The sequence below is a fragment of the Sitophilus oryzae genome, unplaced genomic scaffold (genome assembly GCF_002938485.1).
Source record: "Sitophilus oryzae breed Bouriz unplaced genomic scaffold, Soryzae_2.0 scaffold_165_pilon_pilon, whole genome shotgun sequence".
NCBI lineage: Eukaryota > Metazoa > Arthropoda > Insecta > Coleoptera > Curculionidae > Sitophilus > Sitophilus oryzae.
Genome location: NW_022146347.1, coordinates 911063 through 929553, shown reverse-complemented (window position 1 = coordinate 929553; position 18491 = coordinate 911063). Strand labels below are relative to the sequence as shown.

Sequence of the window (18491 nt, the reverse complement as noted above, 5' to 3'; positions counted from 1 at the left end):
TATGTCAAAGTTACAGAATACGGGCCCAGATCACTTCCTTTCGGCGATTCGGGCGAGTGTGTGACCGAATATTCGGTATTCGGCCAAATTCACTATTCGTGGCATCCCCAGTTTACAAAGCCTTCCTCCTTCCTTGTTTGAGGTAGCGGCGGCTCGATATAGGCTCGAATAAATCACGCGACCGTATAGTATTTCCAAAATCAATTGGACTGGTTTAGGACTCTTAATTTGTTTGTCCGAACGATACTGACAAAGGCAGTATCGAAATTAAGAGCCTCAAACCAGTTCAATTGACTTTGGAACTACTATACCTGGACCACCATTTATATCCACCTATAGGTAACATTTCATTTTTTTTTAATTTTGTGCTTTAGCTCTGGCAAGGAAAGACCCCTTTGTTACATATCTTTAGCAGTCACTGTATATTTAGTAAACTGCCATAATAAAATTTCAAACAAGTTCCTTAATTAAACATTAAATTAATAATTAAAGCGATCTTTTAAACTTTCAATAATTACGGTATTAGGTTCTCCGGTGTTAATTAAAATTTCGGCCCAAATTAACGTCGATTTAGTTACGTTTTATCGTTCGCTTTATTATCGGATTAAACTTAAATTTATGAAATATAAACGAGTTTCGGCTTGCCTCCGCCCATTGTTTACTTTCCACGTTGTTTCGTATTTTCCCGAATTTCCATTTTGCCGAAAAATGCTGTGGTCCGCTTTTTATTTGTCCCACGAATTTTAATTAATGCCGTAGGGATGTTCTAAAGAATATCGATATTTTAAATATCGATGTTTCAAAACTAATATTTTAAATATGTATTGACATAAAAATGGGTCGACATAATGGGCGCGTTCAGGGAATACAGCCGCTGACATTCAGCTTAGAATGTCGCTGACCCTTGATTTATGACATTTTACGATATTCCCTAAATGTTTTAAAAACTATTTAAAATGTTTTAAAATGAGGCAACGGTCTAGCTACGTTGAAACACCGGTTCCCATTAGAACACCGAAGTTAAGCGACGTAAGGCGATACTGGTGGATGGACGGGTGACTGGTTCGAAACTCTGTATCGTGCTGTTGTCCAAGGGAAAAGTGTAAAATCTATTGATACACACTGCTCATTCACGCAGGTTCGAGGCCGGATGAGATCGGATATCTCGTGAGTAAGAGTTAATTTAGACACTTCTTAAGTGGGTAGGCCACTGACCATGATATGGCCGAGGACCGCGGTTCGGATTTCGCGTAAACAAAGTAGGCCCCGTCCAGATTCGCCCTGGCAGCAAAAAGGAGACGTTAACTGAAATCTTTACTTTACTTTTAATGTTTCAAAATGTTAAAGAAGCACAAAATTTATTTAGTCGAATGCTACGGAAAGGGTGATAATATTTATGGAAAAATGTGTTAACTTTAGCAACAGCAAAAAATATGACGTTAATCAAAATTAATAATAACCATCTACATCACAGTTTTTTCGTTATTTTTAATTAAATTTCTATTATTTTTATGAAATTTTCCAAAAAAATCTTATACTCAGATCGGCGATGGAATACACGGTATGTTAGTTATCATTGGATTTTAATATGAACAGTTTATCGAAATAAAAAATATCGATATATTTACACATGTCTATAATTCCTGCGACCTAACGATAGCTAAGCTGCTTAAATTGAAACGGTTTCGTTTGTTTTTAATGAGTGTTTTTTGTTTTCGTCAAAATTTGGTATAAATAATACACAAAGGTAAAACAAGGGACTTTTTTATAATTAAATCCGTCCCTAAGTTTTAGTAATTTTTTTACACATTGAAACATGACAAAGTTAATTCGCAATTTGTGACATTGAGTTTCTTATTTATTGGCAAAATTTTCGACAGTAGTACAAACTACGTTCAGATATGTTGTAAAAAACGAGGCATGTATATAGGATAGACTAGGGTTTCCAATTTTCGGGATCGGGATCCCGTTTTGAAATTCCGGGATTTGAACCTATAATCTCGGAATACCGAGATTCCGATCGGGAAATTTAATCTAAAGAAATACTTAATAAAAATGCAAGGACATATTATATTAAAAAGAAAATGAGAAAACAGCTTTATTAAAATAGACGACAAAACAAAGTAACATTTATATTTAGTAGGTAGGTAAGTAAAAAAACACAATTATTATTGTTGCAAAAAAAAGAATAAAATTAGCAAACACGGAAATATAACTTAAAATATGATCTTTGGGGTGGACTAAGGGTGGCTGCAAAGACGTTTATATACGTATAAAAACCAATTGTTATGTTTTAACAGCAGGATTACGGGACGTCGTTGCAGCCACCCTTAAGTGTATAAAGTCGAAAATTTTATATTGGGCATTTAAATTTTACGAAATTTTCAAGATCCCGGGATTTAATATCGGGATTTTGGGATTAAATGTATACCTAAATCCCGGGATCCCGGTTAGTAAACCCTAGGACAGACTAAACTATATGTGTATATACAGGGTGGCCCATTAATCAAAAGAAGTCCAATATTGTCGTCGTTGAAGAAGATATGGAATTTTATATATAAATGCAGCATGGTTTATAAAGGTGCATATATTAAAAATAGTTTGTTGTATACAGGGTGTCCAAAAAACAGTAAAATGATAAAATTCCCCGGATTGTCATTACAACAGGAAAACTTTTTTTTATTATTGACATTTTGAGAAAAATGCGTTCTTCATAAAAATGGTTAATCCAGTTTACACTTTTCCAAATATCCATACCGTTTTAGAGAAAATTAAAAAAAAACATGAAAATGTATTTGAAGTCCCAAAAACTAAAAGGCGTTTCTATAGTAATATAAATACGAATTCATTCTTTGATAGATCGTTATAAATAATTTTGATTACCGTCATATTTTTTTAAATTGTTAAAGTATCACATTTTCCGATAACTATTATCGCCCTTCCCGCAGCATTGAGCTAAATAAATTTTGTGCTTCTTTACAGCGCTTTCAGATGGAGCGGAGCGTCCGCTACTTCGAGCAAGTACCATGAGTTTATATGAACAATTTCACATGAGTGCTAGGGACGAGATCTTGAAAAAACACGACGGACGGTCCGCTCCGCTCCATCTGAAAGCGCTGATAACATTTTAAAGCAACAAAAAATATGAGGTTGATTAAAATTCTGTCAATAATAATTTATCAAAGAGTGAAAAAGAAATTATATTACCTATAAATGACTTTTCAATTCTGAGTTATGATATTATATTATGAGTATTGATATTATATGAATATTGACAAAAACAAAAATAAACATCATGTATCAATAGATGGAAAGCTATATACTTGCATGAGAAAAAAAACTGTTTAATACAACACAGGGAGAAAAATATTATATACTTTCCGCTCACCCTGTATATACCATAAATCACTAACAAACACTCGCCGTATCATTCCGGTATTTTAATGACATTCCTTTACCTCTCTAAAATATACCATTCATTATTTCATTCGGCTCGCAGCTACGAAATACATCCGTACTGTTTTATTTTTTTTGATTAAATCCTCATTAGGCCTAATAAATATGCGATTTAACGATAACATCGGGAATCCGTAATTTGCCACAATTAATTTACGGTAAGTTGTTTCGGTACGGATTCGGCTCGCTAATGGTTAATAATACCCGCAGCAATATCGTTAAGTAGTAATAAATTGACAGTGATTAAACATTGGCAATCGCTACGGTCGTTTGCGTCTAGTGGCTAGAGGACGGGAAGGATGCGTTCCCGGCAATTTCAGATTATTGCCTATTATTTATTTTTGCTCCGAGACAGGCTGAGGATGCGGATGAAACCATTATTGGAATATCGACGATTAAATATATAGAGACGATTGTATCTAAATATAATCAAAAATATAATTGTATTTAAAAGAAAACAATTTTAATAAACTATGTAGAATATACAGGGTGGCGCACCTCATTCGTCTAGGTTGATTATACGAAAACGTAAAGATGTAGAAACAAAATGTATAGGGTGTGTCAGAACTAAGATCCATACCAAAGTTATATTTTTTCATATAAAACACCCGGTATTTTATTTCATTTTTGGTTTCTTGGACATAAAATAAGGCATTTATTATAAGGGTTTAATATGTCTAAAAACTTTGGTTTTTGAGATATTTAAAGATATTTAAATATGCATGCTATAATAAAAAGGTTTGTCAGCACCTTGTACATACATTACTTTTCAGAATGAAATCTAGTGCTGGCTTTCAAGCCAGAGAAATAAACTTTACTGAAAAATTTGGTTGCTTCCTTAAATGCATTGGCATGCATGCAAAAATTGCTGGCCTATTTTAACTATTTATTTTACATAAAAATTTCGTTATTTCAAATGCAACACTATCTATTTTTTTAAATAAATCGAAGCAGATTTAAATGCTCTTTCAAACTATATTAGGGTTTCCTATACCTATCTGGCTCAGATTTTGAAAAAAAAAGCGATTTTCAATAAAACTGTAATCAAGCCGGCTTGTGTCGCCATGGCAATTTTCTAGTGACACTTAGTAGGTATTTTCAAAATCGACATTAGTCTATAGACTTTATTTAAATTTATAACTGTTTACTTTTACTTAATTTACCTATAATAGTTTAATAAGTAAGCATTTATTATTTTGTCAAGAAAAATAAAGAAGTAGTTCTTTGATCTATATTACGATGACTTGTAGATATATTGGATTTTCTATAAAAGAACCAAATTAAGGTAAATTAATTTTCTTCACTTCCAACGACATGTTTCTGCCTAATAGGTTTTTCATATATCACACTATCAGCTCTGCGAAATAAGAAAAGTAGTTTTTCAAAGGAACGTTTATTAGGAAGATTCCTATTTGGATATCTTTGAGCATAAACGCTTCAGGCCAACAAGCAATTGTCCCTCACAAATTAAAATAACTAGTAACATATGCATTCTTTCCGCCAGCACATACTGCTGCATTTTTCTTGATAAAATAATAAACACTTACTTATTAATATTATTGTAGGTAAATTAAATAAAAATAACCTCTTATAAATTTAAATAAAATCCATAAACTAATGTTGATTTTGAAAATAGCTACTAAGTGTTACTAGAAAATTGCCATGGCGGCACCAGCCATCTTGATTAGTTTTATTGAAAAATCGCTTTTTATTCAAAATCTGAGCCAGATAGGTATAGGAAACCCTAATATAGCTTGAAAGACCATTTAAATTTGCTTTGACTTATTTAAAAAATACATAGTGTTGCATTTGAAATAACGAAGCTTTTATAATAAAATAAATAGTTAAAATAGACCAGCAATTTTTGATACCCCTGTATACATTTAAGGAAGCAATCAAATTTTTTACTAAAGTTTATTTCTCTGGCTTGAAAGTACCAGAAAATAATTAATTCTGAAAAGTAATGTACAAAGTGTTGACAAACCTTTTTATTATAGCATGCATATTTAAATATCTTTAAATATCTCAAAAACCAAAGCTTTTAGACATATTAAACCCTTATAATAAATGCCTTATTTTATGCCCAAGAATCCAAAAATTAAATTTATAACTTATCAGTCAATCGGTATCAGTATCGGCTTTGACCAAAGCTGAGAATGTTTTATACGGGTTAGTTCTCCATCTCTGATATCAGTCAGTACCAAGGTTCACTCAAGTTGTCTCGGCGCACTCAGTGATGAAGTGTTCTGGTGTTTTCCCTATAGACTCTGTATTCGCCGTTGTTTCTTAGCTTCAATCTACTGAGGTGTTCATTGAGGAGACCCCGTGACCTTCCGAAGATTGTTCTTGCCATCAAGGAATATCTTTGATTTTTCTCGGTCGCATTGTTTTAAATTATTGTTTAACACTTTATAGATAGAGCTAGTGAGCCTTACAAATGCATTATTTAATCCTGAGAAATTTCTTCGAGTGTCTTAGACCGTTGGAGTATTCCCATTCTAGGTATTGGATGGAGTCTTCCAGGTTCTTAAAGTTAATTCGCACTTAGGAAGCAGACCAACTTTGACCAACTTCGAATTGATGGTTACTGAGTTGATCGCTTTTAATGCTGCTTGACTATCGGATAAGATGGCTACTTCTTGTTTCCGATAGTTCCTATCTAAGATAAGTTGTACACATCTTTCATCTTTCGATAGCGTAGATCCCTGCCTGGAGGATGCTGGGGTGGGTGCTCATTGGCTCGGAGTATTTAGTTTTCGGCCCAAATACTCCTATCCCTCCCTGTTCCTGCTTTGGTTTTGGAAGCATCGGTATACCAGGTTATAGTATGGACTTTTATCTGCTGAGCAAACGTTTCTCTCTTCTAATCCTCTTTATTGCTCAATACTACAAACTATGTATAATCCATGACTGACTATGATCCATCCCCAGTCTGTAAATTTGTTTGCTAAATTGTTTTATGATATGTTTCTAGTTTAAAAGAGATATAGTTTAAAAAAAATTAAATTGGGTGAGCGTAGTAATGTTACGTTAGCCTGGGCACCAAAGTAAGAAGGTCACAAGAGTAACGAAGAGGCAGATGAAATGGCAAAACGAGGCCTATGGATGCCATTCGTAAGCCCTGAATCCTGCCCAGAATCCTCTCGCGGCTTTGCAACAGCAGTTACAAAAATGGTAACAAAACAGTAGGTGGCCAACAAATCTAGAATGGCGGAAAAATTTACCAGGGCAGAGACCTGATAAGCAAAAACAGAAAGACAGTCAAAGATGTAGTGAATCAGTTGTTGTCAATCTGAAGAAGAGACGACCGAACACACTTTATGTCGGTGCGACAGCCTGGTGAATGTGCGGTTCTTTGTACTATTTATTTAACCTAATATATTATTAAATTTTATTAAAATTTATATCACTGTCGACCTACAGCAAATTTCAATAAAAAATAATGATATTTAAGATAATTACAAAAGACCTATTTTGTTTTAACATCATGTAACTATGCATTTCCATACCCATGTATATAATAACAGTTTCCATATTTTTTTATGAAAAATCAATGAGTACCTATATAACACTTTGACCAGTTAATGCTATTATTTTTTTAAGGTTGCTATTAGACTTGCGTTTATCTCATCAAGGAGATCAAAATCGACAAAATATCAAGAGACAACTTTTAATCGACATTAAACAATCTACAAATTTTGCTAACAAGAGAAAAAAGATCGCACATATACATTTTTTACAAAAATATTCCAGTATAACCCATATGCACGTCCCTGGTGAATATGTCGACAATTTTTTAGCATTAAAATATGTCGTAATTATAGTAACTTTTAATCAACACCCTGTAACTACGAAACAAAGCAGAATCGGACCTATGTTGATATAAAGGATAAGTCTTATTTTTACGTGAGGACTCTCCCCACGAGAGATGGCGCATGTTTTTTGAAACACACTGTATAACTTGAATCATTCAAATTTGTATCTAAATTAGATCCTAAAAAAAGCTTAATAAACCAATACTTTTCTAATTTCTAGTTATAAAACATATATATTTAAAAACTTAATATTTGATAATGCATTTTGTCTACACAAAAAGTAGACAATTAATGCAAACTGTAGGATGGAGCATAATCCAGCCACACTGAATATGTAGTGTCCTTATATCCAGTCGATTATCATTTAAAATGATTAAACACGGCCAAGATAAGCCATATTTATAAGTTACTAGAATTAATACATACATACCTAGTATACGGCTTATGTTTATTATTAGATGTATAATCTCTGTCTAAAATTCAGAGGAGTGTGCACTCCAGGAATGTATTTTACATTTACATTTAGATAGAGATATCTGATAAGAGCCTAACATACATAAAAATGCCAAAAATATTCCAATGTCCTGATAAAGTAAATGGAACGTTCCTTTTAAGATCTAAATTTAGATCATTTAGATTGGTTGTAAAATATATGAGTAGTATTGAAACGAGATTTAATAATTTATTGGTCACGTTTTATATTGGTTTATTGTCCTTTTTGTCAGTTTGTTGCCAATCCTTTCAAATTCATCTTCTCTATTTTGGAACCAACTTGCTTATTAGTAAAATAGTAAATCACTGTCGACAAGTTGGTCTCCGTTAGATTAACGCAGCAGTGTTTATATTTTTTTTATTATTATTACATTTACTGCGTTAATCTACAAAAAAAACTATTTTTTGTAGATTTTCTTACAGTGCAAGTGGCGAAAGAACTTTTTTGAAGAGATAAAAATCATTAGATGGCTTTGATAGAATTTAGTGTTGGAAGAGCCATATACTACTCGTAATTCGTAATACCCCAAATACCTTCAAAATTTTCGTGTGTTTTATAGGGTTTCTCGTGTATGAGTACACAAGTACACAATGAGTATTATACTGACTACTTGAGTACTACTTTGAGTACTACTTGAGTAATACTAGTTGAGCGCTACCTTTTTATGAAACTATAAAGTACTAAAGATGCTATACACACGCATTTGTAATAGCACCGTTGGTTTCTGAAATACAGGGCGAATTTGGAAATGTTGCATTTTTCGACCCGCTTTGTATCTCGGAATCTTATAGAGTTTTTCATTCAGTGGCATAACTAGATTTTCGCTGGGAGCTGTCCTTCTTGAATTATGACCCAAACTTACGTTTTTTTTGGCAGGGAAAGAGACCAAGGGGAAGACCAACTAAAACATGGAATGACACAATAGAGAAGATAGTGCAGGGCCTGTATTCTGTAACTTTGAAAACGCTAAGCGCTTTTAGACGTTCAGCGTATATGACGTTAATTTTCGCTGAGCGCGCACTTAATTAACGATTTCGGTATTCTCGTCTGACGCGCTTAGCGTCTTTACTGATTGCGCTGAGCGCTTTCGCGATTTGTTCAAAACATCGAAAATGCTGAGAAGAGTCTTCAACACTTCCCTCGTATAATAAGAATAATGACATTATCCATAGAAAAATAGCTTGACATAACTCAATAATAGGTTACGAAATTCACGTAACATTGACATTTTTCATTGTTACATCCGTCAGTTATCAACTTTTGACTATTAGCTAATTAGAAATTGTGATGTTGCCAATATGTGCTCAACGCGTATCCAGAACACGATTCGCATGGCAACGAGAATACCAAAATCGACTGCCTTGCGTTTCGCTGATCGAATATTTACGCTCACCGCTTTGAAAGCGTAACGTTTTTATGTCAAAGTTACAGAATACGGGCCCAGGACTAACGCATTAACAGAAGCCAAAAGTTTAGCATGAGACAAAAATAAATGGAAACAATTTGTGTATAGTGTAGCAATTAAGTAAATTTATTTAATTTAGTATACCTTACACCTTCGGGTAGAATGGTTTTTGATTATATGTATATGTATACAGGGTGCGTCAAATCAAAAGTGGCTCACCCCTATAACTTTTTTATTTTTAATGTTAAAAAAAGGAGATTTATTTGGTATGTTAGTATATGACTTATTGACGTATTCAATTGTTTTCGGTCACTTCCTGTTTGACCGGAAATGACTACAACTTTTGATTTTTAAATGCCACCCTCGGTATTTTTTTACTTTATTCGATAGAAAATAACACTCTGAATAGAATGGCATATCATATGTCAACTTTTGACATTTTCACATATGGTTTATTTGAAATTATAACTTGCGACTCGTAACGAAAATTTGACTCGAAATACCAAGTGTGTGGTACCAAATTATTCGTAAAAAAATGCTTTTTCTAAATATGCTAATGAACCACCCTCGTTTCATTTGAAAAAATTGAGATATGATTAAAAATACGATTTGAACATTTTCTAACTGGCCAGGACAAGACACTAAAAACTCAATCAAACTAAAATCAAATCTATTTTTCCAAGGGTCCTTGATTAAGAATTAGTGTTTTTAACATAACCATGGCACTCTAGATTGAATTTTAAAATTCAATTTTGTTTTAAGCGAGAATGTCAAAAGTTGGCATATGATATGTCATTCTATTCAGAATGTCATTTTCTATCGAATAAAGTAAAAAAATACGGAGGGTGCCATTTATAAATCAAAAGTTATTGTCATTTCCGGTAAAACAGGAAGTGACCAAAAACAATTGAATACATCAATCAATCCTAATTTATGTCATATACTAATACCACATCTCGTTTTTTTTTATCTGACAAAATAAAAAAGTTATAGGGGTGAGCCACTTTTTAGACGCACCCGGTATAACTTATGTTCTTTTTTTAATGGAATACCATGTATATTTTTTTATTCGTCCTGTTGTGAGCTTTCTAAAAAGCTTATCAAAAATTATGATTGCTGAACATAGCTTAACATATGGTCTTATTATGATAAAAAATTAGTAGAACATTGCACATCGCAAGATGAAAAATTTAATTCTCTTTAATTCAAAGTTTAAAACTTGTGAGAATTTACAACTGTAATACCAGTTATACCGGTTAATAATAAAGGAAAATAAATGATCAGAATAATTCTTCAGAACATAACACACTTACCATCTATTATGTACCTAATTAATTGCATACTTTGTGTATTTACCTGAAACAAACAAAAAAAACATTAGTAAAATGAAATTAAAACTGAAAAGGTTTAAATATTCTCATAAAATAATCTGGGGGCACAGCAGTTGCCCCCGCCAAGTCGAGCACAGTTGTACCATCCTTTTCTCGAAGGTACTAGCGGCACTTTTGACCACCCTGTAACTTCGTTGTGGATAAAGCAAGAATATTAATTTTCACTACACATGAAAACTGGTTAGATTACCAAAATATCTAGTAAGTATAGGTACCTCATAGTTTATGAATTATCGCTTGTCAAATTTCTTTAATTTCGACATTGACTCACTGACAGATTATAAAAATTCTAAAAATCGATTATAAAATAGGTATTTCTAGATGTGTCACAAACTTCAAATTTCGAATTTTAGGTAGCTTTAAGCTTATAACCAAAGGAAAAAATAAAAAATCTCAAAATATCCTTACGGATTAAAAGTTAGCTATCTAGCCGCTACCGGTAACTGACTTTCCAGTCGAGAAAAAGGTGGAAAACTAGAATTAATCGAAGCGGTGTCTTCTGATTTTATTTGTATATCAATGTACCAACAATAATTCAAGGATAATGATTTTTTTCTAGTCAAACATTGCCAATCCCCAATTATTGGAAATCCAAACAAATATTGGAAAACTAGAATTAATCCATTTGATATTATCTGACTTTATACGATAATTCAAAGTTTATGAATTATTGCTAGTCAAACTTCTTTAATATTATTTTGAATGATATATTACTCGAGAAAAAAGTAGGAGGATAACCTACAAAAAGAAATGAGATCCTATCAAAAACCTAGGATGTAAAAAAAAAGTCTCGCAACATAATTCTTACACTATAAAAAGTTGTGAGATCTCATGTAAAACCAAGTCAGTTTATTTTATTTAGTCTCTCTTTAAGCACCTGTTCAAAGAGAGATGGTAGATTATTCTTTTATAATTATGGTGCTGGGCAATTGCCAAGTCATTATAATTATTACAGAAATAAATGTGACTAATATTGATATACTAACAATTTATAACAAAATTGTGGAATAGGTGCTTAAAGAGAGACTAAATACAATAAACTGACTTGGTTTTACATGAGATCTCACAACTTTTTATAGGGTAAGAATTGTGTTGCGAGACTTGGCATTTTTAGGGTTCCGTGCCCAAAGGGTAAAAACGGGAACCCTATTACTAAGACTTCGCTGTCCGTCCGTCCGTCTGTCACAAAGGTCTATCTTATGAACCGTTATAGCTAGACAGTTGAAATTTTTACAGATAATGTATCTATGTTGCCGCTATAAGAACAAATACTAAAAACAAGATTAAATAAATGTTTATAAATAAAAAAAGTACATTCGCTAAACATTATCTTTTAAGTAAGAATTTTACATAGAATCTTTCAAGTCCTCGGTGGCCGCGTTAGGACTTTACGCTGCTATGACGTTGGAGCCGTAGTAAGGCAGGTTCGAATCCTAGTCAAAGCGACTTTTTTTAATCGTTTTTTTTTTATTTTTATATATTTTTACATATTTATTTTTACTTTTTACATATTTATTATTGATTAATACATTTTTTAGTAATGTAAAAATGTACTTCATTTTTTTTAAATTACGTATACGCGCATTCAAAATTTCAGCTAAATCGGAATAATAGTGTCTAATGTTGTATAGATAATGAATGGTACGGAACCCTTCGTGCGCGAGTCTGACTCACAACCATTTTTTTTTACATTCTATGTTTTTGATGAGTATAGTATACTCTATACTATACTTATTTTCAGAAATTAGCAAATGAGGTAAAATAAGGGTTCGAATTTTAGTTATTGACTATTCCATCAAAAATATCAATAACTCTGATTGGTAGGGTGCTAGCTAAAAACCGCACAAGTTCATTTTTGGTGCAATTTATTAAGAGATAGCTAAATAATAGTGTTAGTATCAATAAGAATTTCGAATCAAACATAGTTAAGGAAATGCTAGAGAAAAATGCAGGTATTTAACACCTGCTGCTAATAAATGTAATCTCAAGGCAGCCGCAAATTAACACAGCCAAATGCACTCTTTATTGCAGAGGTCAAACGGCAACAATGTTGACGTTAGAAAACATCGCCCGCCGAGCACGTTATTAAGTTATTATTAAAGTGCTGCCCACTCTTCGTGTCTCTTTATTTAATATTTGTAACCGGGGCCGTTATTACTGTCTCCATTTATTATTTCTAAATGTACGCTTTCAACTTTAAACCCTTCTAACAGTTTTATTAGCTGAGGGCTCTGCTATACGTCGGATTAGTGTTTTGTTGAATAATTCACTCATTTTATGCAACAAGAAAATACACTGCAAAATAAAACACTACTTCACCACAATGAACCAAAACACAAAAAGCGTTAACTTAAGTTCTGAAAGCGCGTTTCGCTAACTATGTTAGTATCATCAGCAGATGATTAAATTTAAAGTATTATTTAAAAATTGACAAATTGGCATTGTTGTTACTAAGTAGGACAAAATCAGTGCAACAAAACTAAACGAATCGAGCGGAGCAATATTTATTACCGACAGTAGCAACAGAAACAGAGAACTAAAAGGAATGGAACATAATCTCTGTTCATATTGTCTTTGCAATTATCTATTATGATAATTCGTAAATACTTACCTAATTGTCTGTAATATGAGATGTGATGTGTTTTAATTAATTCTAAATTATTAATATCTATGCTCTGATCTTTATCAAAAATATCCTGACCATCTATATCATATCTGACTATCTACCGGGTGCGTCTCGAAAGTGGCTCACCCCTATAACTTTTTTATTTTTTCAGATAAAAAAACAAGATTTGGTATGTTAGTATTATGACATAAATTAGGACTGATTGACATATTCAATTGTCTTCGGTTTCACCGGAAATGACTACAACTTTTGATTTTTAAATAGCACCATCGATATTTTTTTACTTTATTTGATAGAAAATGACACTCTGAACAGAATGACATATCATATGTCAACTTTTGACATTTTCGCATATGGTTTTTTTGAAATTATAACATGCGGTTCATAACGACAATTTGACTTTGAAATACCAAGTGTGTGGTATCAAATTATTCGTAAAAAAAGGTTTTTTCCAAATATGTTAATGAGCCAACCTCGTTCCATTTGAAAAAATTGAGATCTGATTAAAAATACGATATGGGCATCTTTTAACCGGCCAGGACAAGACACTAAAAACATTAGACGATCAAATCTATTTTTCCAAGGCTCCTTGATTAAAAATTAGTGTTTTTAACACAGTCATGGCACTCTAGATTGAAATTTAAAATACAATTTGTTTTTGAGTGGATATGTCAAAAGTTGACATATGTCATTCCATTCAGAAAGTCATTTTCTATCGAATAAACTAAAAAAATACGGATGGAGCCATTTAAAAATCAAAAGTTGTAGTCATTTCCGGTGAAACAGGAAGCAGGGTTGGAAAAAATCAGATTTTTTTATTTAAATCGGAGTTCTTTTATTTAAATCAGATTTTTTTGAGTTTAATAGAAAACATTATGTAAATTGGATTTCCAAATAATTAGGACTTAAATCCAATTACTGTGCCCGATACTGATAACGTTAACAATTCTACGGCGCGTGTCATTTTCCCACACCGGTCACTAAACCAATATATTCCACAAAAAAAGTCGCTCGCTTTAGATCAAAAAGATTTTTTTTGAAATGTCATAAGAGTATTATTTTTTGTCATTTCAACGCCTAGGCATAAAAGTAAAGCACTTTCACGACTAAGCAAAAAAGTACAAAAATATATTATTAAACTGATATTAAGCGTCAATTTCAACGAGTGTACCAATTGTTACTCGATTACTTACCAGATATTACTTTTTATGTTATTTGCAACGTTTGATATTGATTAAAAAATTATTTGTGTAATGTTTGAAAAAATATAGTATATTCTACTCGGAGTAAAAATGTACTTTTGTGCCTCCCTGTTTACGCTAGTCCGTCAAACATACAACCTCGTCAAAAAAAAGTATAATTTTTACTTCTTACACAATACACCTATTGTTCGGAAATAGTCTTAAGTCGAGAATGAAATTAGTATTATCTATTGTTAAAGTGTAAAATACTTACACTCTGCACAGTACTGCAGGTCGAAATGTCGGTAGAAATTTGGAAAAAACTAGAAAATAAATTGATGAAGGCCGAAGTTATCTTAATCAATAAAAGCTGTTTCAAAAACATATAAAACAGCATATTTTGTGACAACGATTTGAAAATATAGTCTAACATCAAAAGAACTTTTTTCCGCACTAAAGGTTGTGAATGAAAAGTATTCAAACAGCGTTTTTTTGTCACTTGTACATACATTTCAAAATAAAACCAAGCCCTTTAGAAGTCTAATGGATTCACACGAAATTACTTTAAAAATCGGTGCAACATTTTAATTGATGAATAGATATGTAGTAGGTATATGTGTTATACAAATCATTTTTTATATAGTTTTATAACATTTACAATTATTATTTTTCGATTTATTAAAAGTATTTAAACGTTACAATAGCAAGTGTAACATTTTATTTAATGAATAGATAGGATGTATCTGTTATAGAAATATTTTTTTATAGTTTTCTAGGACACATTTTTATAACTTTTACAGTTATTTTTCGATTTATAGTAAAGTTTTAAAAAAGTTGATTTTTTTATTTAAATCACATGATTAAAATTAAAAAAATCACTTCATTTAAATCATGATTTAAATCATTTGATTTAAATCATGCCAACCCTGACAGGAAGTGACCGAAAACCATTGAATACGCCAGTCAATCCTAATTTACATAATATGTCATATACTAACATACCAAATCTCGTTTTTTTATCTAAAAAAAATAAAAAAGTTATAGGAGTGAGCCACTTTTGAGACGCACCCGGTATATCCTTAACACCAAAGTTAATATCACTTATTCCCCTTCATCTCACATAAACAAACCCAAAACAAGTAAAACCGTATAACTTTTCACGACCTAAATCCGAAAACCCCCAAATAAAAGATTTCGGAGGCATTTACTTGTCATTTAAATTCACGTCACAAATTCGACATTCCGACAACACTCAATCTCGAACTGTCGAAGAAAAAAGATTAACTTTTTCTCCGCTTTACTCAACTTTTCACAGCCACTCCGGATAAAAAAAACATTCCTTTCGTCATTCTTGCTGTTTTCCAGAAGATTAAGATCTAATTAGAAACAATTTGGAATGACAGAACAGACGAAGACGTGGGTTTTAGTGCTTCCGCATCGTCATAGAATTATTTTAAGGCTATTTTCTGTGCAACTATTAAGAGTTTCAGGGGTTTTTACTTTTTTTTCAGCAAATAAAGCACTGTAAACGTTATTAGTAACAAGTATACAGGGTGCTACAAATTCGAGGTACGAGTATTGGTATCTCGGAAAGCGTAATAGATACGAAGATGGTTAAATTGGGGCAAAGTTGCGCCTTGGGATGGATCTCTCATGGTTTCCAATCCATTTTTTATAACATTTGTAATAAGCTTTGTAGCTGTTAGAATACTGTAGAGAAGGCCCGTTACGTAGTGACAAATTTCGAAAACTCTAAATTTTTAATCGTTTAATAGATATATAAATTTTAAACACACAGTTGGAATCAATTTGAGTATATAGAACAAATAACTAAATTCACAGTAATCAAAATTAAATTGCTAATAAATCTTTTTATATTGAGAGTTAATGACATTTTAATGGTAGGTTTGGATGCTTTTCAATTCATGATAACTTATTTCCTGTAATATGCACTGTAATCTTTACACTAATCAAAGCGTTTAAAATCACATAAACTAAACCATATTTCACATCAAGAAAACAAATGTTTAAAAAAACACTTCAGAAAATAGAAAATATCTCCTTTATTTCAACGATATTATTTCACTTCCATAAAAATGAAACTTAATGTATGTAGACTATTCTAAATTCTAAAATATGCAATAACGTTGTAAAGGGTGTTTTGTGCTTTTACATATGCAAAAATGCAGATACATAAAATCTGATGTCTACTTATAACGTATGATCTAATGAAAACAATATCATTATAGATGTAACAATAATAATGCACAGTGCAGACCAAGCTTAACTATGCCTCTATAGACATTGACATCTAACAAACTTAGCTATCATTAACAGATAACATTTGTCAATCAGCTGATCAAAAGTTTAGTAACAAATGTTACTTAATATCCCCTCCCTCTTAGTAAAAAATATCAATCCATCTTCCACTCAGGTATTAGCTTTTAGCTTATTAAGTATCAAGTATCAACAAAACGAACTTAAAAATGTTGTAAAACAGTTACAATATACCATACGTATATTTGAGTAGATCCTTGTTCAAACAATAGCTGTAAAGAAAAAAACCTATCTACCTAATTACAATACGTACCTGTTATTTTTAAAGTGTGTGTTCATAGTTTTAAGTAAATATGTTGAACGGATATTTATTTACCTACATCTTGAGGTAAAGGATTAAAACAAAGAGAAGTAAATATATTTGAAAGACGGAACTAAATTTAAAAAAAAACATATATTTCAGAAATTTCATTTTGGGCATATCACTGATTTTTTTACGCTTGTCAATCTATAGACTTTAAAGATTGTGGAAACTGACTAGTTAGTACTGTTAGTAGTACTAATTACTATACCGGGTGTCTCTAAAGTGGCTCACCATTATAGCTTTTTTATTTTTCAGATAAAAAACGAGGTTTGGTATGTTTTTGATTTTGGTATGCACATTCGGTATATTTCTACATAATTCGATAGAAAATAACACTCTGAATAGAATGACATATAATATGTCAACTTTTGACATGGTTTACAATTGAATACGTCAATCAATCCTAATTTATGTCATGTACCAACTACCAAATCTAGTTTTTTATCTGAAAAAATAAAAAAGTTATAGAGGTGAGCCACTTTCGAGACGCACCCGGTATAATAAATAAAATTACTTTCAAAATTTAAAACTGTTCTAGATTTACTTGTTTCTCTGAGATTTGAAACATTCTTTTGTTTCTACAAATACTAATTTCCTTAGAACGCCATTTTGCTTTAAACCATATCAACAAAATAACTAAATAAATAAAATAAACTAAACAAAAATAATTTCCCGTGTCATTACAAATTACCTATTAGCATAAGCATGCAACTCAAACATCTGCAAGATGTATATATTTTAATACCTCCCTATTCAAATACTAGGTAATTGTCATTTTAAAGCAGTAGTTCCCAAACTTATTTTTCTCGTGGACCACTTTCAAAATTTTACTGGTTTCGGTGGACCCCCTGCTGCTACATTTCTACCACATTCTTAAAGTCGCCAAAAAATAAAAATTGTGTCACTTCTGAGTTCTGTCCCTATATTCCGATATGTAAAATAAAAACGAAAAATGGTATCTCATCCTATGCAGGAGGTGTAGCTACTTTAATAAGATTATTTAGATAGGCCCGTTATAAACAGTATAAACATACCTTAAGCTTCATTTAAATGCCATTTTACATTTTATACATTAATTCATCAATTAACGGCTAAGCAAGTTAAATAAACACTGTGGTAATTAATTATATTAATAGAATAATTGATTGTAATGTCAGATACTGTATCTGACATTACAGATACAGTTACGGCGATTTGCCATCAGCAAACTTCTAGAAAATATAATCTACTTTATCTACTGAAAAATGTTTTATGTAAAAAAACACCGGGTTTAAAATCCACGAAATAAAATATCAGTAGCTCACTAGTTGCAGATACATCTGACATGCACTTTTCTAGAAAAAAAAATTTGCCGGCCAACGGTTGGAATAGATAATACATGTACAGGGTGTCCCACTAAGAATAGCTCTCGGCTGTATCTCGGAAAGTATTAGCCGTAGGGGCTGCGGAAAAAATATTTATAACTAAAGAGGCTATGAGAAAT

At 31.8% G+C, this 18491-nt stretch overlaps 1 protein-coding gene across 2 annotated transcripts in view; it reads right to left on the bottom strand.

Annotated features, from left to right (window-relative positions):
• Nucleotides 1-18491, bottom strand: part of LOC115880805 — a 409568-nt gene that overhangs the window by 343467 nt on the left and 47610 nt on the right. The window lies entirely within an intron of this gene.